An 18,020-nucleotide genomic window follows, 5' to 3' on the forward strand; every position below is an offset into this window, starting at 1 on the left:
CCTCAGTCCACCTCACCCTTCTTCTCCGGCGAAAGGTTGTCGGTCGGAATAAAAAATTCTGGTCGGCCACCTTTAACAAAAAAAGAAAATTTTCTTACTCTTCTTCTTCTTTCTCTCTCTTCCTCTTCTTCTTCTTTCTCTCTCTTCATCTTCTTCTTCTTTCTCTCTATTATCTTCTTCTTTACTCTCTCCCTATCTCTTATTTACCAGTCCGGCGAAGGGGAGGATCCCCTTCGCCGGACGTCTGGATCTGGAACTCCAGATTCTTCTGAATCTGGAGTTCCAGATTCGTCTGGATCTGGAGTTCTAGATCCAGACCGTGAGGGTTTGGAAACCAGACGTCCGGCGAAGGGGATCCTCCCCCTTTGCCGGACTGGTAAATAAGAGAGAGGGAGAGAGTAAAGAAGAAGAGAAGAGAGAGAAAGAAGAAGAAGATGAAGATAGAGAAAGAAGAAGTAGAGGAAGAAAGAGAAAGAAGAAGAAGAGGAAGAGAGAGAAAGAAAAAGAAGAATAAGACAAAGAGAGGAGAAGAAGAAGACAAAGAAAGAGATTTTCTATTTTTTTTGTTAAAGGCGGCCGACCGGAATTTTTTATTCCGGCCGGCAACCTTTCGCCGGAGAAGAAGGTTGAGGTGGAGAGGAGGTGGTGTGATGGAGGAGAGATAAGGTGAAGTGGATGATAAAGAAAGGGGTGATGTGGCTTTTTTTTGTTTTTATCTTTTTCAGAAATAATTCTATTTTGGCCTCCGAGGATAATTTCGTCAAAAATTTGGCCAAAACGAACTGCCGGACACTTATGGAGGCTAAAACGGCCAGTTGGTCACAAATCGGGTGTAAATAATGTTGTTGGATGGGCTATAGGCCCGGTTCTGTTAGTGTTTGAGTGGGCGGTTATCGAGCTTATCACATCTATGATGTATCAAGTGTCAAATGTAACGACATACGTAGATCGTAGTCGACTTCCAAAAAAAAAATAAGCACTTTTACTAATTTACTAATTCACATTGTCTTAAATTTAAACTATGGCCACATTTTAGTTAAGTCTCGTAATTCATACAATTTTGTACACACTTATTAGTTAACGGTCGTAATTTTATAAACGAAAAACTATGGATCACAGTAACCCTTAGAGAATTCAGGCGGGTGACTTCTGAAGAGAAAATATTTGGGCTGATCCAACTGAGGTATCCCTTAGGAATTGCAGTATGATTCTCTTTACATAACATCATGAGGTCGAGATTAGCACAACGTTAATCGACTAAATCAAAGATATTGATACTTTAAAATGCGACTAACGTTGTTAATTAGACTAATTTTGTTTATCATACATTTCAAAAAAGAGCCATAATAAAAAGTCTGAGGAATACAGAGGTACTCTACAGTTCTTCAAGCTCTAGCAGATAGGATCAAACTATTTTGGGAAGAGGATCTTCTCCAATTTGAGTCTGACTCGGTTGTTCCAGACTTCCAGCTAGAGATAAAATGGTAATTTCGAATTAGAACAGACAATAGGCTCTAAATTAGACTTATTTTATTACTAAGGTGCTGTTTGTTTTTTGTTTTTTTCAGATCTGAAATCTGAATTGGGTGCCAATTCAGATTTCAGATGTTTGTTTTTTTTAATTTGGTTGGATCTGAATTTTGGCTGAATTACTTAGATGTCTGAAATAACTGAAAAAACACCCATTAATTTCAGACTTCAAAACAAGTCTGAAAGAGAGACCCAACTTCTGAAAAAGTTCAAATGACCATTACGCCCCCATGAATTAAAAAAATCTCTCCTATTAAAAATATTTCACCACCTGCACCACCACCAGCATCACCGCCATAGCCACCACAACCACCACCACGCAACAGGCCACCACAACCACCACACAACAGGCCACCACCACCGGCACCACCACCAGCATCACCACCATAGCCACCACAACCACCACCACGCAACAGGCCACCACAACCACAACACAACAGGCCACCACCACCGCCAACACACAACAAGAAAACCACCGCAACAACACAATCACCACAACCACAACCACCACCACCACCACCAAGAAACAACATCTCGTTCATGCGTTTCCTCAAACAAGTGAACAGCATCAAGAATGGACTCAGAAGAACAATAACAATGAAGAAGATTGTTAGTTATAAACAAATCTGATCCAAACCCAGATTTTAAAACACAAGCATGTATCATGTTCCCCGTCTGTAAAGATCGAGAAGGGATCGCATTCCTTAAGATTGAGATGATAAACCACGAATCCATGATCTGGGTAGGATTTAATTGGGATCCATAAATGAAGAATCAAAAGGGTTTTTTGAAAGTATTACATATAAGGGTTAGAGAGAGAGAGATTGCCGATCTGGTCACCATGATTAACCTTCAGCAGAACTTTTCCATCTTCCATGTGAGAGAGACGGTTGAGAGAGAGTAAATGAGGAAGGGAAACAGATAAAGAGGGATCTAGGGTTTCTTTCATTTATTGAGATTGAAAATAGAATTTAGTTTTTCTTGTTAAAATAATATTAATTAAGGGTAAAAATGTCAACATCTGAATTCAGACTTAATGATTCAGATTGGAAAAAACAAACATCTGACTTGTAAAATAATTTATCTAATTCAGATTCAGCCATTTCAGTTCAGCCAATTCAGATTCAGCCAATTCAGATTCAGACATATAAAAAAAAAACAGCACCTAACTTAAATAACCTCAAAATCGATCTGAACCAAACAGTCAGAACAGTCAAATGCTGGAATTAGATTAAAAAAGAAAAAGAAAATTTACAAAATCTGACTTGAGTCATTTGAAATCTGTAATTATAAGAACAAAGAAAAAATACCTAAGTTATATAATCCAACCTACAAATAAAGACAATGGGAATTGGATCTCTTTAAGTTCAATTCTAGTTCTCAAGTCATGAGCAACAGTGCCCGAAGTTTTCTTCGTAACAACACGATCCTATCCACAGTGGCGTGGTTTCATGCCTCTTTCCACATAACTTAACCATAGCACAAATAAAGTCGCATCTTTTGAGCTAGTCAAATTCAAAAGGTTATTGTTTCGGTTCTTCATACGTATAAAGGCTCAAACTCAAAGGATATTAGTCGCCTTAAAATGCATTTCACCTCATATGTGTTATATAAGTATATAACACATGAAACGAATATCCCCAAGGAACAATGTGCACCCAGGGGTGGCCCTGAGCCAAAGCGAACAAAGCGTCGCTTCGGGCCACCGACTTTTAGGGGCCACCAAAGACATTAATTTCTTTAAGAAATATACAAGGAGTCTAACTCTCTAAGAAAATTATAAGGGCCCCATTTAACAAATGTTAAGTAAAAAGGGCCACCAAATTTGATGATCTTTAAATGAATGGTGGGCCCAACAGTTTGTTTGACATGAAAAAAAAATATTTTTTGAAATTTGAATATCCAAATCATGAAATCCTAATATCATTTTCTTTCTTCAAGCCAAAGTGTCAAACGGGACCCGAGAACACCCTCTTCTTCTCCACTACGGGATGAGAGATCCATTGTCATCTACTCATCTCACCTAGTCACCATCCCTTCTTGGATTCTTCAAAGTCATTGAGTTATTGCCTTATTTAAGATAAAACAAACAGGAAATTGGGCTAGAGACCCAATTTTTTGTTTTTTTTTGTCAAAAAGACAAGTTATCTTTTTTTCCTTCTAGGCACCATGAAAAGTTTGGAAATAGGCTTGAAGGACAATTCTAAAAATCCCTTAATTTTGTATACCTGAATTGACCTTTGTATAAAGGAAAATTTTAGAAACACCCTCAGATTTTCCAAAAACCCTCACATTTTATATAATCTTACTTCTTAGTTACTTATTTTGTTAGGGTTTGATTTTGCGAAGCTTTGCAAACTAGTTTGCAAACTGATTTGCAAACTGGTTTGCACTACTTTGCAAATTGGTTTGCAATCTGGTTTGCCTTGCAGAGCTTTGCAAACTGATTTGCAAACTGGTTTGCAAACTGGTTTGCACTAGTTTGCAATCTGGTTTGCCTTGCAAACTAGTTTGCACTGCTTTGCAAATTGGTTTGCAAACTAGTTTGCAATAAGGTCAGTTTTGTCTTTTCCCTATATTAGATAATTTACAAAAATGCCACAGGGAGCTGAAGCCCATAAAAAATTGTCCAATCCTTTTTAACCAAAGGCCAAAGTTTTTAGGGAGTTTTGGCCAAATTTCCCTAAAACAAATCTTATTTTCCACTATTTATTTACTTTTTCTCTCTTCTTCCTATTATATATAAATATATGATCTTTATATGTTGTAGAGTTTATTAAATTCATCTAAATCTAAATTTCTATTTATTTACTCTCTCTCTTTCCTGTTATATATAATAACAAAATTGACAATATCTAGATGGTGTAGGATTTATTAAGTTAATGAAAAACTATTGATGAAACCCTAATCTTTAATCCTAATTACTAGAAGCTTTAGAAGAATTGGTGGAGACAAGTGATGATTCAAAAATAACTCATTTGCCGAAAATATATTAGAACAAGACTTTGAAAATTTTGAATTCCTTTTGAGCATGGTTATTTGGCATAATATATTGTTTGCAGTAAACTCTGTTTGTAAAGCACTTCAAACTGAAGATATTAATATTGATCTTGCATTAGAGAAATTGAACGAGCTCATTCGTTATCTTGAAGATTGTAGAGAAGTGGGATTTGAAGAAGGCACGATTGAAGCTAAAGAGATTTCCATTAAGATGGGAGTTGAAGCAACATTTCGGAAAAAACGTATTATTCGAAGAAAGAAACAGTTTGACGAGAATATTTGTGAAGATCCATCAATGTCGTCTGCAGAAGCATTTAGTTTATTATTTCATATACATATTAAATTATGCTCTTTGTTCACTTAATAGCAGATTCGAGCAATTTCAGAAGTACAAAGAAATATTTGGTTTTCTGTTTGAGTTAAAAAAGTTAAACTCCCAAGATGATGGCGATTTGAGAGATTCATGTGTTCGCTTTGAAACCTTTTTCAAGCATAATGAGTCATATGCCATAGACAGACTAGACTTATTTTCTGAACTGAAAATGTTGAAGCGTCTTTTACTAAATGAGATCAAAAGACCAATTGAAGTGCTAGATTTTTTGAAAAATAAGAAAGGTTGTTACCCGAACACATAGGTTTCTTATAGGATTATGTTGACTATACCAGTTACCGATGCCTCTGCACGAAGAAGTTTTTCTAAGTTGAAGTTGATTAAGTCTTATATTCGATCTACTATGTCGCAAGGAAGGTTAAACGGGTTAACTATATTATCTATTGAGAAGGATATGTCTGACAGTCTTGATTGTTAGACGATTATTAGTGACTTTGCATCGAAAAATTTCAAAAGAACAAAATTTCAGTGATTGTAATCATCAAAAAAACTATTTTGTTTATAAATATGATGAAAATATTTTGCAGTACTTACGGTTTTCATGTAATACATTTTACAATTTGATAGAAAGGGCCACATTTTCAGACTTCGCTTCGGGCCACCAAAAAGTCAGGGTCGGCCCTGTGTGCACCCATTCTTGCTATAGGTGCTCCCCCACAAGGCTTCGGGGCTGGGGCCTGTGGAACTTCCCTTAAAGTTTTCCTGATGTAGAGAAATTTAGGGATTCTATGATCGTAGAACTCCCACGTCTCTTACTCTAAGTCAAAGGCCCCCAATCACCATTGGAGAGTTTTAAAAGCATTCTCCAGATGTTTTAAAGGCACCCCTCTTCTTCACATGCTATTGGGAGAGGCGCCTTCCATTCATCGGGGCACGCTTCACAGGGCAGAGCATGATAGATCCAACCAAAGTAGGCACCAAACTCTATGAGCATTCAAATTCCTAAATTAGGAAATGTATGCCTTACGATTTTTGTTATTCACATCGCAATAACACTTAAACAAAGAGAAATTTTTGTGGTATGCATAACAAAATTCATTGTGCAAATAAAATTTCTCAAAGTCAAAGGTATAAAGGTTCTTGATCAGGCATATGTCCCAGGACAGTGAATTTCGCAGGGACGGGAGATTGTCTATCCCCCTATTGGTTTCGATTTTCTTTAAGAGGAAAAAAAAATTGAAATTAATTGAGGAGATGAATGAGATTTATCGAGAGAGGAGTGGAAAGGTTGATAAAAGATTAGCGTGAGCCACACAAAGTCATAAAAGGAGTTCATAGCAATTAGGAGAATAGCTTCAAAAAACTCAACTTTTCTAAGCAACAATTACCAACTAAAGGAAATACAGTCTGAAAATCATGGGAATTTCATGTTCAAAGCTCTTTCTCCAAATTTAGGGTTCCTTCTCTTTCGCTAGATTCTTCTGGCCTTGTTAAGATGTACAACAATGATAATTTAGCAAGTAAAATGGTTCATGGGGAGGCCTTTTAACAAAATTGGGGAGGCCTTATAAAACTTCCCATAATTATATACACCAATTTTCATATTGGCCTTAATAAATAGAAGAACGAAAATTGGAAAAAAAAAAATAACGGTATCCGTTCTAACACGCTTACAGATGCATACATTAATGTCCATTCAATCATTATTCAATGTTTGCCAAAAAGATAGAGCCCCTTAGACTATAAATATTCTCTAAAACCCCATGGATTCATTGACATGAGATAAAAACATATCAAAAGTACCATTTTTAAGGCACAAGTTACTCAAAAACATGTAAAGGAAACAATAAAAGTAATACTCGAGATCGATGTCCAACTCATTCTAGTAAAAGAACATGCTCTAGTATTAATATAACTTCTAGGTCATTTTATTATTACTTCTGGTTTCTACAAAAATTCATAACTAATCAAAAAATTTACAGGTAATGTCTGACGCATGACATATGTTAATATTATCAACAAATCGTAAAACTCTTTGTTTTGTAAGCGGGTAAAATTGAAGTAGTTGACTAATTGCTTACTAGTTGTTGTTTATTATTACTCAATAATGTTAGTAAGTTACTATGAGATAGCTAAAAATGTGTAATTGCATAGAAACTAAGAGCTTTTGGAACTGAAATAACCCCACCAAAGAAGAAATAATGCACGGAAAGCCCAAAATTTGGATCCAAATAAGGAAAAAATCACCCACAAAAATTAATGTAAAAAAACTCACTTTTAACACTTTCTAAATGGTTGACAACATAGATAATAATGTTGTTAACAAGACAGTCTTATTTTTTCATAATCCTCATTTTACCCTTCTATGTTGACAACATATATAAATATTTTGTTATAAAGTGTTAGACAATATATACAATAATGTCACGACTTTTTACAAAATGTTGATTGTGAGGGAAGAAATCGCGGGTCAAGAAGTCAGCTGGACCGGGTCGTTGACCGGACGTCGAACCTCCACCTGTTAATATTTTTGCGGACACCGACGACGTTTTTGGGCTCAACCTGTGACAAAAGAGACAAGAATACACGTGATCGTAAATCCCTTGAGACACCGGGATGGTGTCGGTCGTTGATTGGATAATGGTCGGAGTTTAGGCACGACTCGTAGAGTGGTCGGAGCTCGTTCTCTACGGATTGACTGACTTGTTGGAGAAAGGGTTTGTCACAGTACTCCTCGTGGATGAGACAACTCTGTTAAGATAAAGTAGTTTGCTTACTCCGTCAGAAGAGAGAAAGACGGGTCGTCCTCCCTTTATGAGTGGTTGTCAGGATAGATAAAGATAGGTCGTCCTCCTTTGAATGTAGGTCGACCTCCTTTGATGAGTAGTCGTAGGAGAGATAAAGATAGGTCGTCTTCCTTTGAATGTAGGTCGACCTCCTTTTATGTGTGGTCGTCAGGAGGGAGAAATATGTGTCGACCTCCTTTTGATCAGTCGTATGTGGTGTTAGTAAATATATTTAACCTTACATGCTTAAACTAATCATGTTATAAGATGATTATGATGAAATCAAATAACATGAACAAGCATACTTACATAAACTCCAAAAGATTCATAGAGATGAAATAATCACGGAAGCGTACCTTGATCCATAGCTAAAAGATGGTTGGGTAGGGTTGATCTTCCACTTGGTTCTTCTTCTCCTTAGAATCTCTCTTGTGATGAAGGGATTTCACACTTAACCAAAAATGTTGAGATTAGGGAAGAAGCCCAAATGGGGACCATAACCCCTATTTATAGACTTTTATTTCTAATTTGGCCCCTCATCAAATTAGAAATTACTTAATGGTCTCTACACGTTTATTCCATGACACTTTGATACCTACTGATCAAGTCAATCCATATTAGACCACTTTACGACTTGACAATTTACTGAGATAGCCATACACATGTCTATACATATGTGAGCCCACATATATTGGAATTTCTTCCAACAATCTCCCACTTGGGCCACAAATGCTATCTAGAAATGTGTACATCCTTATGAGCTCAAAATGTGCTATCAAATATTAGGTATCCCAAACAATCTGGTCCATCAGTTGTGCTAGTATGGGATTAAAGGGACTTTCGTAACATTCAATCGTCACTAAATCCATCAGTAGTCACACATACCAACATAACCAAATGACATAGATCAATCATGGACTCATAGCATGGAAATTACATGCAATGTGATCTTACCATGTCTATTTCCAACTGGTCCTACCGAAACTTTATTGAGATCGACCTTAACATAATATCACAGAGTGTAAAATAACTGAATACCTTATTTCTGCAGAAAATATCCAAAACATAGAGCAATGTCTAAATGACACCAAACTATATGTCTACAAACTCCCACTAAACCTTATTACCATATAGTGATATAACACCAATGAGAACAATGTTCTCATTAAACACCTTCGGTGTCAATCCCTCAGTTAGCGGATCCGCAATAATGGAGTTTGTCTTAATATGCTCTATAAGAAACCCACTCTATGTTCTTTTATTCACAACCAAGAACTTTATATTTTAGTTCTCATTGTTGTTAAACAGATGCAAAATAATTGTCACAATATGACTTTGATGGTATTTTAATACCCTTAGAATGCCATTTTTAGTGACAAAATACTTCAATCCTAATCCAAAATTGGATGTCTTAAAACTGCTACAAGTTCTATTACATGACCTAAAAGAAGCTATGAGTGTTTAATTAACACTCTTCCTAACATAGCTCTTTCAGTAAATAGACGAATGTAGCCTTATACTGATTTTGTAATTATTTGCATCCACTATAGTCGGAATCAAATGCTTTATGATCTCCCAGAGGATCCGACTTCTTGTATGTGAGCATATAATCTTTATTTCTCTGTTAGTATCTGAAAACCCTTTTGGCTGCTTTCCAGTGATCCATTCCAGGATTACTTACATATTTGCCAAACATAACGACAATGAATGCTATATCTGAACGTGTACAAACTTGAGCATACATCAGATTCCCAACTGCTGAAGCATAAGGAATCTGTTGCATTTCTTTAATTTCCAGATTGGTTTGAGGGCACTGGTTTAGACTAAATTTGTCTCCTTTAGCGACTGGGGGATCTCCTGGTTTCGACATATAAAACCAGGAATACCAAGTTACTCCCACTGAACTTCTGATACACACAATTCTCAATAATATTTGTCTCAAAACCAAATGAGACTACAACTTGTTGAAATTTGTAGTACCACTGACGGGAAGCCAGCTTGAGCCCATAGATGGATTTCTTTAATTTGCAAACCATATATATTATTTTATCAATGTCTCCATTGAGAAAAGCCGTTTTGACATCCATCTGATGTAGCTCAAGATCAAAATGTGCAACAAGTGCCATAATTATTCTGAAAGAGTCTTTCGAGGAAACCGGAGAGAAAGTCTCTTTATAATATACGCCTTCCTTTTGAGTGAAGCCTTTAGCCACAAGACGAGCCTTATATCTCTCCACATTACCTTTCGAATCCCTTTTGGTTTTAAAAATCCATTTGCAACCAATGGGCTTCTTACCTTCAGGTAATGGGACAAGATCCCAAACTTGATTGTCTTGCATTGATTTGTATTCTTCACTCATGGCGTTGATCCATTTTTCAGAGTTAGAATCCTGCATGGCTTGACGAAAGCTGATTGGATCATCTTCTGTCAATCCACCAGTGTCCTCATGTTCTTAGAGATATACTACGTAATCATCCGAAATAACACCTCTCCTCTCTCTGTTGGATCTCCTTAATGGCACTTCCTCTTGAGGTTGTTGAGTTTGTTCTTCAAGAACAACTTTCTGAACTGGAGTGGGGAGTTGTTCAACATTGTCTTCTAAGGGTTCCAAATCTCCTTCTTCGACAATCGTACGCATTAAGATTGGTACATTGTCAGAAGTAGTAGTAGGGATCACAACCGATTCCTCCTCAAAGACAATATCTCTAACCTTATTTCTCCCCCCAAACTCAACATCCTCAAAAAATACTGCAGTTCCCGTCTCAAAAATAGACTTTCTTGTGGGATCATAAAATTTGTAGCCCCTAGATTGCTCTGAGTATCCAATAAAGTAGCTGCTTATTGTTTTGGAGTCCAAATTCTTTTCGTTCGGCCTATAAAGCCTTGCCTCAGATGGACATCCCCAAATATGTAGATGCTTTAGACTTGGCTTTAGCAACTGCTTTAGATGGTACTCTATTAAGGATTTAAGCTGTTGTCTTTAAGGATGTATAGCTTATCATAAGCACTTAGGGAACTAGTACCACACTTATTTGAATTTAAAGAAAGACTAAACTGATTGTTTCCAAATGAACAATGATAACCAAATTTGTCCAAAACAGAAACTGAAACCAAAGTTCGTCTGAATGACGGTAAAACAAAAGTGTCTTTCAAATCCAAATAAAAACCAGTTCCTAATAATATCCTGAAATGACCCGTTGCCTCGACCTCTACCGCCTGCCTGTCTCCCACATAGATGTATCTTTCACCATCAATTGGCTTTCGATAGCTCAGACAACCCCTTCTTGGCACGCCAAGTAGCATACTCGGTACATTCTTTCTTCATATGCCCAGGTTTTCCACAAAAGAAACAACCATTTTCTTCCTTAGGTTTCTTTTGTTCTGGACCCTTAGCAGCTTCATTATCCTTATTCCTTTTCTTGCCCTTCCCTTTTGAGGTACTGGCCAAATGAGCACTTTCAGAGTTCTCATGCTTCACTCTTTCCTCTTCTTGCACACAGTTTGAAATGAGCTCATTAAGAGTCCACTTCTCCTACTGACAGTTGTAACTGACCTTAAATTGACCAAATTGTGCAGGAAGAGAATTCATTACCAAATGCACGAGTAAGTCCTCAGACAGCTCGAGCTTCAGTGCCTTAAGTTTGGAAGCAATATGTTTCCCTTGCCTTTATACCTCATAGAAGTCAGGTTCGCCAAAAGCGTTCCTGTTTCTGCCTTATCGTTCTTTTCATACCTTTTTTCGATTTCGGCAAGGAAATAAATGGCCTTAGTTACCTCAACAGAGATTTCGCCTCGAAAAGCTTCTGGAATGCCGCGCTTAATGATCATGAGACTCATGCGATTGGAGCGATCCACCTCTCATAGTGTCTCCTTTCATTAGGAGAACTATCATCCGTAAGAGGGGCAGGTTGCTCCACCCTAAGTGCAAGATCCAGATCCATGCAACCCAGAACGATCAGAACGCTCTCTTTCCAGTCCTTAAAGTTGTTCCCATTGAGAATGGGAATGTTGTTAGCATTCATTGGTATATTTGCAGTAACTACACAGAGAATAGACATAATAAATTTACATGTTCACATCATAACTAAAGTGAGATTTAAAATTTAAACAATAACTAGATACATAGCAGAATACCGAGCACAACATTAGCATCAAGTCTTTGGACAGTAATACTAATTTGTAAGTGGTATCTCTGTTGCAGTAATCAAACATAGACGATAAATCCTGTCAAACAATAAGTCTATCTTTGGACCGACTCATTATTCACATGGACACTTTACAATCATCTCACATTTATCACCGCATGTGTATATGTAGTTCGGCCAAATATTAAACTACCTTTGGGTCGACTTAATACCCGCATGAATTTACATACACACGACCTACTCCAACATTGTCATTGAACTAATCTACATAAAAGAGGTCACTTTGGCGACATTTTACTTCAATTAGTTCTATCGAATGTCGGATATTGTTTGAGGGATGTATCAGTTATTAGTTATTTAAATTTTACAAAATAAATGTTCAAAAACAACTTTTAATTTGGTCTGTAATTGACCCAGTCAGATCGGTCTGACTCAGACCGATCTAACACACTGACATGACACCTGACTCGGCCCGAGTCAGATCTGTCTGACTCGGTCCGAGTCAGATCTGTCTGACTCAGTCCGTTTATCCCCACTTTAAAGTGGGGCAGTAACTCATCCCACTTTAAAGTGGGGGTGCCGTTTAATTCCCCACTTTAAAGTGGGGAATTAAACCACCCTGTTTCCTTTTTTTTTATGATTAAAAAAAAAAAAACAGGAACATCACCCAAAAAAGTTTTACCTATTATATATATGGCTGACCAATGAAATTGTGCCATGAAATTAGGTGGTATATTTACTAGCCTAATGTCTATACACAATATCATTTAAGAGGATAAAGCTTCAATTTACTTGTGTACTAAGTATGAGCTTTAGGCTAGGATCAAACGTGTCATGGTGATTGATATCCATGCAAAGATGCCTATATATACCAATCTCTATTCACTGTTATGGGTATGAGAAACCATTAATCAAAGTTACTTTCTATTTCAAGCAGAGTTGTTAGTTCACTAAAGAGTTATTACTTGATTTTCATCTTTTCTTTTCATATTTCTTTTAACTCATAAAACGTTATCAGCACGACGCTTTGGTCGAAGAGAAGATTTCAGTCAACTCAAGAACACTATCAAACTTTACAGGTAATTCGAAGTTTTTTTAAGTTCAATATGTCGACTCTAACGAGTGTTGATTTTACAGCCCTCGACCTTTCGGGAAAAAAACTATATTACTTGGAAGCTTGAAATCGAAGCACATCTAGAAGCCAAACAACTAGAGAAGACAATTTGTGAGGGAAATAATGAACCGCTTTACAGACGATCAGCGGCCCTCATTGTAATCCGCCATCATTTGTGTGAAGAACTCAAATCAGAATGTTTATATCAGAAAGACCCACTTGTATTATGGAAATGTTTAGAAAACCGATACGGTCATTTAAAAAAGGTTATTTTACCGAAGGCCCAGAATGACTGGATAAACCTGCGGCTGCAGGATTTCAAAACAGTTTCTGAATATAATTCCGTCTTAGTTAAAATAACTACAAAATTGGGTCACTGTGGTTATCCAGTTTCCGAAGAACAAATGTTAGAAAAAACGTTTTCCACATTTCATATATCCAACATGAATCTGCAAGAGCAGTATAGGAATATGAATTTTAAATGTCATTCGGAGTTAATTTCATGTCTTCTTGTAGCAGAACAAAATAGGGAAGTAATTATGAAAAATCAAGAAACACGTCCAACAGGTTATACTAACTTTTCAGAAACCTATTCTGCATCCGTCCCTACTGAAAGACGGGAACAGAATCATAAGGGTCGTGGTCGTGGCAACTACCACAATAAAAATTTTGAGGAACATGGTCGTGGTGACGATCAAAATAAAGATACCAGAAGTGGTGGTTACCGTTCTGGGGGGCGCGGTCGTGGCAACGGCCGAGGCCGATGGGCAAATAACTCGGGTAACAGATACAAGCCGTATAATCGGCAAAATAAAGGGAAGAAGGTGGCAAATGAACCTTCTGAAATGAAGAATCAACCCTGTTTTAAATGTGGTATGACAGGGCATTGGCAAAGAACATGTAGGACTGCTAAACATCTAATAGATCTTTATCAAGCATCCTTGAAGAAACATACTGCCAATGTGGAAACAAATCATATGGAAATCAATGATTCTTCATGTAACACAAGATTAGATGTATCTGACTATTTAACTAACGATGTTGAAATATATCTTACTGAAGTCAGGACCGAGTCGACAATAACAGATTATGGAATTAATCTGAATAGAGCCGCATCGTTGTTGCAGTATCCCATCGAAGAAAAGGATATTTATGGTAGTGGATATGAAAATCTTACTAGTAATGAGTTCGATCAATTACTCGATGATGAGTTTGACGAAATGATTAATCGAATTCGTGACTCTCCTTAGTAGTGTTTTTATAATATTTCTAGTTGTTGTAAATTTTGTAATGTTTTACTTTTTGACTATTATATAGAAATATAATATATACATGTTTTATATCGATATCTTATATTTATTTATTTTCTTATGTTCATTAAGGTATGAATTCAAGAAGTACATTTTTGAGAGATGATGAAGATATTTGTCTGGCAGACAGTGGAACTACAAATTCCATCTTTCGAAGTAAAAAGTATTTCTTGACTCTGAAATTATTTAAGGCTAATGCGATTACTATCGCTGGTTCATCTAGTCTCATTGACGGCTCTGGCAGAGCAATTGTAATATTACCAAGTGGTACGAAGTTAACCATTGACGATGCATTGTATTCGAACAGATCTTTGAAGAATCTATTAAGTTTTAAAGACATACGTCGAAATGGTTATCACCTTGAGACCAGAGATGAAAATAATGAAGAATATTTGTATATTACTTCAACTGCTTCAGGCCAGAAGCATGATCTCGAGAGATTGGCAACTCTCTCTTCAGGATTGTATATTACAAGGATAAAAACGGTTGAATCTTATGTTGTCATAAACCAGAAGTTTTATGATCCAAGTGTGACGACACTTTGGCATGACCGTTTGGGACACCCTGGATCTACCATGATGAGTAGAATAATTCAAAATTCTCAGGGACACCCACTACAAAATCAAAAGATTCTAATAAGCAAGGATTTTACTTGTACACCTTGCTCATTAGGGAAATTAATTGTAAGGCCATCTCAAACAAAAGTTCATATCGAATCTCCTAAATTTCTGGAAAGGATTCAAGGAGATATATGTGGTCCTATTCATCCACCATGTGGACCGTTTCGATATTTTATGATATTGATAGATGCTTCCGCGAGATGGTCTCATGTTAATCTTCTGTCTACTCGTAATAATGCATTTGCAAGGTTGCTTGCCCAAATTATTAGATTACGAGCTCATTTTCCCGATTTTCCCATTAAGTCCATACGTCTTGATGGAGCAGGCGAATTTACATCAAAGGCTTTTGATGCGTACTGTATATCAGTTGGTATTGATGTTGAACATCCTGTAGCTTATGTTCATACACAGAATGGTCTAGCAGAATCATTTATAAAACATATACAACTGATTGCACGTCCAATGTTGATGAAAACTAAGTTGCCGGTCTCTGCATGGGGATCTGCAGTATTACATGCTGCTGCTTTGATCCGCCTACGACCTACTGCGAATGGTCAACATTCTCCTTTGCAACTTGTTTTGGGCCATCAACCAAACATAGCGCATTTGCGTATTTTTGGATGTGCGGTACACGTACCAATTACGCCTCCTAAACGGATAAAATTCGGACCTCAGCGGCGCCTAGGGATATATGTTGGTTTTGATTCACCATCTATTATCAGGTATCTAGAACCTACGACAGGTGATACTTTCACTGCAAGATTTGCAGATTGTCATTTTGACGAAACAATTTTCCCGCCATTAGGGGGAGAAAATTCGTCTGCAGTGAATAACAATCAAATGGAATTGTGTTGGAATACACAAAGTTTATCTCATTTTGATCCTTATACAAATCAATCTGAGCTAGAAGTAGAAAGGATAGTACATTTGCAAGACATTGCAAATAAACTACCAGATGCATTTAACGATGCAGCAAGGGTAACAGAATCATATATCCCGGCTGCTAATGCTCGTGCACGAATTAATATTCCTAAAGGACCAGGAGAAACTGCTATAGCGAATGAGTCATCTAAATTACGTCAGAAACGTGGACGACCAATTGGTTCTAAAGATACTATCCCTAGAAAGAGGAAGAACCAATCACAAAATAATAGTTCTCTAGAAGAGACTATTAATGATACAACCACACTTTCTGAACAAATACCACTTGAAGAGGGTGAAACCCTTGATGAGGCAGAGATACCGAACAATGAGGAAGTCTCTATAAATTATGAATGTTCAAAAGAAATGTGGGACCGAAATGAAACAATTGTGGATGAGGTTTTCTCTTTTGCGGTGGCAACCTCAATTCTGAAAGAGAATGATGATTATGAGCCGCGCTCTATTGAGGAATGTCGACAAAGACCCGATTGGTCAAAATGGAAAGATGCAATTCAGGCAGAATTAGATTCACTCAATAAGCGAAGTGTTTTTGGACCAGTGGTTCTCACACCTAAAGATGTAAACCCAGTTGGATTCAAATGGGTTTTTGTAAGAAAACACAATGAAAATAATGAGATCGTTCGCTATAAAGCACGACTTGTGGCACAGGGTTTTCTACAAAAACCGGGAATAGATTATGAAGAAACATATTCTCCTGTTATGGATGCAATTACATTTAGATATTTAATCAGTCTAGCAGCTCAAGAAGAACTTGATATGCATTTACTAGATGTCGTTACTGCGTATCTATATGGCAATCTAGATACTGATATTTATATGAAAGTTCCTGAAGGATTCAAACTACCAGAGGAAAAACCACGTATCATGTATTCACTAAAACTTAATAGAGCTTTATATGGTTTAAAGCAATCAGGGCGAATGTGGTACAATCGCCTCAGTGAATACTTGACCAAAGAAGGATATGTAAATGATCCTATTTGTCCATGTGTGTTCATTAAGAAATCATATACTGGATTCGCTATCATTGCAATATACGTTGATGATATAAATCTAATTGGGACAGTTGAAGATGTCTCAAAAGCCGTGAGATATTTGAAGAAAGAATTTGAGATGAAAGATCTTGGAAAAACAAAATTCTGCATTGGTTTACAAATTGAGAGAAGTGAAAGTGGTATACTTGTCCATCAAAATTTATATACAGAAAAGGTTTTGAAAAGATTTCGAATGGATACTGCATACCCTCTTAGTACTCCAATGGTTGTCAGATCTTTAGATACTGAAAAAGATCCTTATCGTCCTAAGGAAAATAATGAAGCACTACTTGGTCCTGAAGTACCATATTTAAGTGCAATCGGTGCTTTATTATATTTGGCTCAATGTACTAGACCTGATATTTCTTTTGCAGTAAATTTATTAGCTAGATTCAGTTCGGCACCAACTAAGCGACATTGGACGGGAGTAAAACATATTCTTCGATATCTTCGAGGAACCACTGACATGGGGTTATTTTATTCGAAGAATTCATCCTATGGTTCACAAGTAATAGGATACACTGACGCAGGATATCTATCTGACCCACATAAAGGAGTTTCACAAACAGGTTATGTTTTTACTAGTGGTGGTACAGCTTTCTCATGGCGATCAAGCAAAGTATGCCCGCTACATCTTCTAACCACTCAGAGATTATTGCTCTTCATGAAGCTACCAGAGAATGTGTATGGCTCAGGTCCATTATTAGTCACATTAGAATTTCGTGTGATTTTCCTGGAATTACAAAGTCACCTACCATTATTTACGAAGACAATGCAGCTTGCATTGCTCAAATCAAAGAAGGATATATTAAAGGTGACAGAACGAAACACATTTCGCCGAAGTTATTTTTCTCGCATCATCTACAGAAGAATGGTGAAATTGATATTCAGAAGATACAATCATGTGACAATTATGCCGACTTGTTTACCAAGTCTTTGTCTACTACAACTTTCAGAAAACTAGTACAAGGCATTGGAATGCGAAGCTTATTAATCTGATGATGTAAAACTACATCGGTCCAGGATATGATATCCATCAGGGGGAGAATATTATCATGTGTAGATATTCACATCACTTATACTGGATATCTACGCTCTGTACTCTTTTTCCTTCGTCCAGTTTTTATCCTAAAAGGTTTTTCTGGCAAGGTTTTAATGAGGCAGTGTTTTCGTATCCAACACCACCTGGAATCTATTCAGACAGATTTTT

General features: G+C 36.9%; 1 pseudogene; it reads right to left on the reverse strand.

Annotated features, from left to right (window-relative positions):
- Positions 1-10,854: 10,854 nt before the first annotated feature.
- On the reverse strand, positions 10,855-11,706 carry LOC147564305 (uncharacterized; annotated as a pseudogene).
- Between the last annotated feature and the right edge of the window lie 6,314 nt (positions 11,707-18,020).

The sequence above is a fragment of the Eschscholzia californica genome, unplaced genomic scaffold (genome assembly GCF_041429995.1).
Source record: "Eschscholzia californica isolate CP2 unplaced genomic scaffold, dmEscCali1.0.p SCAF_1, whole genome shotgun sequence".
Taxonomy (NCBI): Eukaryota; Viridiplantae; Streptophyta; class Magnoliopsida; order Ranunculales; family Papaveraceae; genus Eschscholzia; species Eschscholzia californica.